We start from the raw sequence: 8,672 nt of genomic DNA on the forward strand, positions 1-8,672 counted from the left end.
TATGAAGCTATCCATGGCAAGAACAAAAGCATAGCATGAATGGATCAACTACCCCAATAAGGTTGGCAAAATTGCATAACATGTTAAGAATCTCCCAGAAATATTTTATAGCAAAAGTAGAGCAAGATTGAGTCATGCTATGGCACTCCATAATTGCAAACAAGGGCAGGAATTACAACTATAGCTACAAAACATCCTTACTGAACATCTACAAAATATGCATGGATCTCTCTGTAGCATCAAATTTACATGGCAACAAAATAACAGCAGACAAAGACTTAGAGAAATCACTAAGTCCCTGAAATCAGAAACATTACGGAGCGTACTTTGCATGCTTGTGCTAGTCACCATAGAGATCACAAAAATACATGGCATACAACACTGGAAAGATGGCATGGCATAATTCAAAACACATGTAGAGCTCATGCCCATAAGATGCACAGAATAAATGATACAAAAATGACAAATCTCCAAGTTCTGATAAGAACCAGAGAATAACAGCAACTAGCCCTCTTCGAACAGAGATTTGGGCATCAAGATGACCTCTAATGAACATGATGCAATTGAACAAAATGAAGAGCATCACGAGACGAACAATTTGACATATTACACGCACGAATCGGAGCTACATGCAAGGAGTTATGGCATCACGAACAGAGGCATATGCTGTGAAAACTTGAGGACTTAGCAGTTTTGGGGGGGGAGAGAAAGTCAACGCCGGCGATTTTTACCAGATCCGATCGGAACAGGGGCCGAGCGGCGCTTGCCGGCGACGGGGAAGAAGAAGGAGGGGAGCCGGGGAGGGAGGCGGCGGTGCCGCGCCGGAGGCGGCGAGGGGCGCTGGCGGGCACGGGCGCCGGCGGCGCGGCGGTTGGCGGCGGGGCCGGCCGGCGGCGGGGCGGAGGGAGCCGGCGGGCGGCGCGGAGGCGATGGCCGGGCCGGGAGGCGACGGCGGCGGGTCGCGGGGGCCTCGCCCGGGCCTCGCGGGCCGGGGCGGCGGCGGCGACGGGCTGATGACGTGGCGCGTGCTCATTCGCCGGGCGGTGCGGCGGACGTGTCCGGCGCGGGCGGACTTTGTCCGGCGGCGCGAGGTGGACGGAGCTAGGGTTGGACTGAGATCGTTTTTCGGGAGGGTCACATATTTATAGGTAGAGGGAGCTAGGAGAGTCCAAATGAGGTGCGGTTTTCGCCCACACGATCGTGATCGAACGACCTAGAGCATGGAAGAGAGTTTGGTGGGTTTTGGGCTGGTTTTGGAGGGGGGTTTTGCTGGACACTCAAATGGACATTGCGGATGCCCGGTTAACCGTTGGAGTACCAAACGACCTCCAAATGGAACGAAACTTGACCGGTGGTCTCCGGGTGGTGTAATAAGGCCACTTGACAAGCCTCGGTCCATTCCGAGAAAGTTTGACACCCGCACACGAAAGAAAACAAGAGGGGTGCACCGGAGGAGATAGGAGCGCCGGATTGCAAAACGGACAAAGGGGAAAATGCTCGGATGCATGAGACGAACACGTATGCAGATGCAATGCGCATGATGACATGATATGAAAATGCATGACATGACAAAATGCAAAACGAAAGACAAAACCGACCACGAAGGGAATATCATCACACATAGCCGAAAATGGCAAGAGTCGGAGTTACAAATATGGCAAGTTACATCCGGGGTGTTACAACACTCCACCACTACGAGAGGATCTCGTCCCAAGATCTAGGACTGAAAGAACTCCGGATATTCGGAACGGAGATGATCCTCGCGTTCCCAGGTGGCTTCCCGATCAGAATGGTGCGACCACTTCACTTTCAGGAATTTGATTGACTTGTTGCGAGTCTTGCGCTCAGTTTCTTCAAGAATAGCAACGGGGTGCTCATGATAAGACAAATCTTCTTGGAGGTCAATCTCTTCGAAGTTGATAGTGCGCTCAGGCGTCTTGAAGCACTTGCGGAGCTGTGACACATGGAACACATCGTGCACGTTCGCGAAGTTGGAAGGAAGCTCAAGTTGATAGGCGAGGTCGCCTCTTTTGCCAATGATCTTGAAAGGACCCACGTATCTAGGGGCAAGCTTCCCTTTGATACCGAAGCGACGAGTGCCTTTCATTGGAGAGACGCGGAGGTAGACATGGTCTCCGATCTCGAAAGCCAAATCACGGTGCTTACTATCATAGTAACTCTTCTGGCGCGATTGCGCGGCTTTGAGATTATCACGGATGACTTTATACATTTCTTCAGCTTCAGTGATTAAGTCATTGCCAAGAAGTTGGCGTTCACCAGTCTCTGACCAATTGAGAGGAGTACGGCACTTTCTGCCATAGAGAATCTCGAATGGGGCCTTGCCCGAACTCGCTTGGAAGCTGTTGTTGTAGGAGAATTCAGCATATGGAAGACAATCTTCCCATTTCATGCCAAAGGAAATGACACAAGCCCTGAGCATATCTTCAAGAATTTGATTGACTCGCTCGACTTGGCCACTAGTTTGAGGATGGAAAGCTGTGCTGAAGCGAATGTTTGTGACCATGGCCTTCTGGAAGGAGTCCCAGAACTTAGAGGTGAAGATGCTTCCACGATCTGAAGAAATCAATTGTGGAATGTCGTGCAAAGAGACAATTCTATAGGTGTAAAGCACTGCCAGCTGAGCTGCTGTGATGGATTCTTTGATTGGGAGGAAATGAGCCACTTTAGAGAGCTTGTCAATGACAACGAAGATAGCATCATTTCCGCGCTTGGACTTTGGAAAACCAGTCACGAAGTCCATTTCGATATGACCAAACTTCCATTCTGGGATAGCAAGAGGTTGGAGGAGACCAGCTGGTCGTTGGTGTTCTGCTTTCACCCTTCGACAGACATCACATTCATTCACGAATTGAGCGATCTCTCGCTTCATTCGAGTCCACCAATACGACTGCTGGAGGTCATGATACATCTTCGTACTTCCAGGATGAATGGAAAGAAGAGAATTGTGCTCCTCGTTCATTATGACTTTCCTTAGATCACCTTTAGGAACCACAATCCGGTCCTCGAAGAACAAAGTGTCTCTGTCATCAATGCGATAGCACTTGTATTTGGAAAGACCCTTGTCGATACCACGTTTCACCTTCTTCACCATGGCATCAAGGAGTTGTACCTCACGAATTTGATCTTCCAAAGTAGGAGAGACTATGAGGTTGGCAAGAAAGCCTTGAGGAACAACTTGGAGATTCAGCTTGCGGAAAGCTTCACAAAGATCCGGTTGGAAAGGCTTGAGAATTAAGCTGTTGCAATAAGCCTTCCTGCTTAAAGCATCTGCAATGACATTTGCTTTGCCTGGAGTATATTCAATACTCGGATTGTACTCTTGAATCATTTCGACCCATCGAGTCTGCCTGAGGTTGAGGTTGGGCTGAGTGAAGATGTACTTGAGACTCTTGTGATCAGTGAAAATGTCCACTTGTCTTCCCAACCAGAGATGTCTCCACGTTATTAATGCATGGACAACTGCCGCCAACTCAAGATCGTGAGTGGGGTAGTTCTTCTCGTTGGGCTTCAACTGACGAGAGGTATAGGCCACAACTTTCTTCTCTTGCATTAACACAGCACCGAGACCTTGGAGAGAAGCATCACAGAAAACTTCATATGGCTTGCATTCATCAGGAGGAGTCAAGACAGGAGCTGTGACTAGTTTCTCTTTGAGAGTGTTGAAAGCAACGTCACACTCAGGAGACCAGACATATTTCACATGCTTCTGAAGGAGGTTGGAAAGAGGCTTTGCAATCTTGGAGAAATTCTCAACGAATCTTCGGCAATAGCTTGCAAGACCAAGAAAACTGCGGAGCTGCTTGACATTCTGAGGAGGTTCCCAATTCACAATTGCGGACACCTTCTCGGGGTTAACAGCGATGCCCTTGGCAGAGATGATGTGACCAAGGAAAAGAACTTCATCGAGCCAAAACTCGCATTTAGAGAACTTCGCATAGAATTGATACTCTCTGAGCTTGTCGAGCACCAATCGCAAATGTTTGGCATGATCCTTCTTATTCTTGGAGAAGACCAAGATATCATCGAGATATACCAGGACGAATTCATTGGTATAGGGGTTGAAGATGAAATTCATCATCCGAGAGAATACTGGAGGAGCATTGACAAGGCCGAAAGACACGACAGTATATTCATAAGAACCAAAGCTTGTTCTGAATGCTGTCTTGGGAATATCTTCTTCACGAATGCGAATCTGATGATAACCCATACGAAGATCAAGCTTCGAGAATACTTTAGCACCTTTGAGTTGCTCAAATAGCTCATTGATGTTGGGAAGTGGATACTTGTTCTTGATTGTCTTCTTGTTCAATGGACGGTAGTCAACACAAAGTCGGTCCGTGCCATCCTTCTTCTTGACAAAAAGAACACCACAACCCCATGGAGAAGAACTCGGTCTGATCAAACCCAGACGCTCTTGTTCATCGAGCTGTTTCTTCAATTCCTTCAGCTCGTTGGGTCAAAGCTTGTATGGACGCTTGCAAACGGGTTCAGTGCCAGGCTCTAGTTCGATAACGAACTCAACTGGCCGATGAGGAGGCATACCCGGAAGCTCTTCTGGAAAGACATCTTGATACTCACAAACGACTGGAATTTGAGAGATGGCATTCAATTCGCCCTTCTCATTGAGAGAGAAAAACCGAATGGTTTCATCACGAGCGGCATAAATAATCACATCCTCAGACGAGTGTGTCAATTGAATTTCCCTGGCAGCACAATCAAGTTGAGCCTTGTGCTTAGAAAGCCAGTCCATCCCGAGAATAAGATCAATATCCGAGTCACCAAGAACAACTTGAGAAGACTGAAATTTATAGTTTCCCAACTTGATGGAAACATTCGGAACTATCGAGTTGGCTCTCATTGACTTCCCCGAAGAAATAACACCCAATGGTTTATCCAGATAAGACCAGGAAAACTCATGCTTGGCAAAAAACGGTCTTGACATGAAACAAAGCGAAGCACCAGTATCAAAAAGAACTTTTGCAGGAATATCATTAACAGGAAGATTACCCATTATCACATCAGTAGATTCCTCCACTTGAGCTGCATTCATCATGTTCACCTTTGCAGACTTTGGATTATGCTTGACCACTGCATTGCTGGAAGATCTGACAGGAGGAGGAGGAGGAAGACGCCTTTGGTTGAAGCACTTGTTAGCATAGTGACCCTTCTGCTGACATTTGTTGCAAGTCACCTCTGAGAGTGGACGGTGATAAGGAGCATTGGACTTTGGAGCTTGATTCTGAGACTTGTTCTGATAGCCAGAGTTGGAAGAGTTGGAAGAACCATGGCCACCTTTGTTCTTCTGCTGGTAAGGCTGACGAAACGGAGGAGGAGGAGGCAACCAGAACTTCTGTTGCTTAGCTGTCACAAGTGAGGAAGAAGAAGACTGAACTGCGTCCCTGACTCTCTTCTTAGAAGCCTCACACTTGAGCTGAGCAGCCTCTTGCTTCAGTGCCATATTATAGAATTGATCAAACTGAGTAGGCTCAACAAGAACGAGAGCTAACTGCAGATCCTCTTTAAGGCCACCTCTGAAAGTGATAGATCATGCTCTTTCATCAGGAACGTCTTGTTTAGCGAAGCGAGCAAGTTTCTGAAACTGGATGTTGTATTGATACACAGACATGTTGCCTTGCTTGAGATTGCGGAACTCCTCACGCTTGCTCTCAACAACACTTTGTGGAATGTGGTGCACTTTGAAGTCCCGACAGAAGTCAGTCCAAGTGATCACACGACCTCCTCTGGAATCTTTGTATTGTTGATACCAATCAGCAGCTTGGTCCTTGAGCTGAAAAGAAGCGAACTTGACATAGTCCTCAGGCCTGACATTGCTACATTCAAAATGCTTGTTGATGTCCACGAGCCAATCATCGGCATCCGTGGCCTCGGCACAGTAGCTGAAAGACTTGGGCTGATTTGCGAGAAACTGGTTGAGTGTAGCAAAGTGAAACTGATTGTTGCCTTGACCTTGATTGCCTTGATTGCCTTGCCCTTGAGTATGTTCTTGCAAGAGTTGCAGAATCATCTGAGCATTGGCGTTGGTGGCTGCCATGATAGCTTGCCATGCCTCCGGAGGTGGAGGTGGTGGCGGAGGGTTCGCTTGACTCCCTTCATCGCGATCCGGATTCTGACGCATTGGCGGAGCCATCCTGAAGAGGGTGACATCCGTTAGCATCTTGATAGACAAATAGATAAGTAGAATCAACGGATAGAAATTGCAACATATAGTCTTCACAATAAACATTCGAACGAAGATGAACGAATGAATTCCGTAGTAAATCATCACACTTCCATAAGTTGAGAAGCCACTTGAAAAAGATATGGAATCAACGTATGAATTCGAAGCAACTCGAATACCACAATTCAAAACAAAACAAAGTATTGGCTTGCAGAATAAGCCGGAACAAACATATGATAGATATTTCATCCGAAGTTTTCGTGGTGGGGCCCACACGGGCTCAATCGTACAGCACCATCATGTACAAGGTTGTGCACATGACATACGAAGCGTCCCCGAGTCGGCATAGCCATGGACTCTTTAAGACACTACGAGACCACTGTAAAATCAACCGTGTACAGGCGGACCACTAGACGTCGAACCCCAATCTCATATCATGCGTCTGTCGGAAAGATATCCTAAGGCTACTTGAATTCCCACTTATAAACTCCCGAAACTTTCTGGTTATGCAATCTGGTGTTGGGGATACAGGGGACACAAAATATATCACCCAAACTAGCAATCCCTAGATCCAGCTGTATCCATCCGTCAACACATATCCAAGAAATCTTCGGAAATCGTTTACCTCAACCTTTGAAAAAATCCGTTATACAAGTTATGGCAATATTCCCGAACTCCCGCCCCAGTACTGGGTGACGTCGAGGTGATCTCACCAACAACTGCATAAAAGAGATTTCGATGTCGGCGAAACTCAGGTATTCCAGAACTGCAACGATAAAATTGTGACGACAACACCTCGGAGCTCAACTCCTCGGGACACTGCCACAACCCCTAAATGACAGGAGGCACCAAGAACAATGTTCTCGTCACAAAACCATCGGAACGATTCCAAGATACCCGCATGATCCTAAAAAAAATTAGTGAAATTTGAGGAGAGAATAATCAAAACTTCTACGTCAGGAGACCTCACCAGAGCGACGAAGGGACTGAGGAGTAAAAAGAATCCTACTCTCCGATATATATAATCCTAAGACTCAAAACATTTTTGTTCTAGACTCAACAACGCCAGCGATTCGATCAAGCAGGGGGCTCCTAAGTCGGGGATGGCTCTGATTACCAACTTGTAACGCCCACGATGCGGCTATATCTCCCACGTGTCGAGGCACGACTTAGAGGCATAACCGCATAGTGGTTTTGTCGCAAGAAGGGTCATCTTCACACAATCCCATGTAATGAACAAGAATGGGATAAAGAGTTGGCTTACAATCGCCACTTCACACAATACATGAATATAATTAATACATCATCCAGAATACAAACATATAGACCGACTACGGTCAAGATCCAGATGAAAATAAGACAACCCCAAATGCTAGATCCCCGATCGTCCCAACTGGGCTCCACTACTGATCATCAGGAAAAGACACATAGTAACGACCACGTTCCTCATCGAACTCCCACTTGAGATCGACGCCATCATCTGCACTGGCATCGTCGGCACCTGCAACTGTTTCGGTAGAATCTGTGAGTCACGAGGACTCAGCAATCTCACACCCGTGAGATCAAGACTATTAAAGCTTATAGGAAAGGATGGTGTAATGAGGTGGAGTTGCAGCGGCAATAAGCATATACGGTGGCTAACTTGCGCAAAACAGAGCGAGAAGAGAAGCAACGGAACGGTCTTCATCTAGCAATGACCAAGAAGTGATCCTGAACACCTACTTACGTCATACATAACTCAGACCGTGTTCACTTCCTGGACTCCATCGAGAAGAGACCATCACGGCTACACACGCAGTTGATGTATTTTAATTGGGTCAAGTGACAAGTTTTCTACAACCGGACATTAACAAATTCCCATCTGCCTCATAACCGCGGGCACGGCTTTCGAAAGATAATACCCTGCAGGGGTGTCCCAACTTAGCCCATCATAAGCTCTCACGGTCAACGAAGGATAAACCTTCTCCCGGAAAGACCCGATCAGTCTCGGAATCCCGGTTTACAAGACATTTCGACAATGGTAAAACAAGACCAGCAAAGCCGCCCGAATGTGCCGACAAATCCCGATATGAGCTGCACATATCTCGTTCTCAGGGCACACCGGATGAACACTACGTACAGCTAAAACCAATCCTCGAGTTTCCCCAAGGTGGCGCTGCAAGTGGCTCTCGTTTGGACCAGCACTCAAAGGAACACTGGCCCGGGGGTTTAAATAAAGATGACCCTCGGGCTCGCGAAAACCCGGGGGAAAAAGGCTTAGGCGGCAAATGGTAAAACCAAAGTTGGGCCTTGCTGGAGGAGTTTTATTCAAGGCGAACTGTCAAGGGGGTCCCATAAATCACCCGACCGCGTAAGGAACGCAAACTCAAGGAACATAATCTCGGTATAACAGTAACTAGGGCGGCAAGAGTGGAACAAAACACCAGGCATAAGGCCGAGCCTTCCACCCTTTACCAAAATATATAGATGCATT

The sequence above is a fragment of the Aegilops tauschii genome, chromosome 2 (assembly GCF_002575655.3).
Source record: "Aegilops tauschii subsp. strangulata cultivar AL8/78 chromosome 2, Aet v6.0, whole genome shotgun sequence".
NCBI lineage: Eukaryota > Viridiplantae > Streptophyta > Magnoliopsida > Poales > Poaceae > Aegilops > Aegilops tauschii.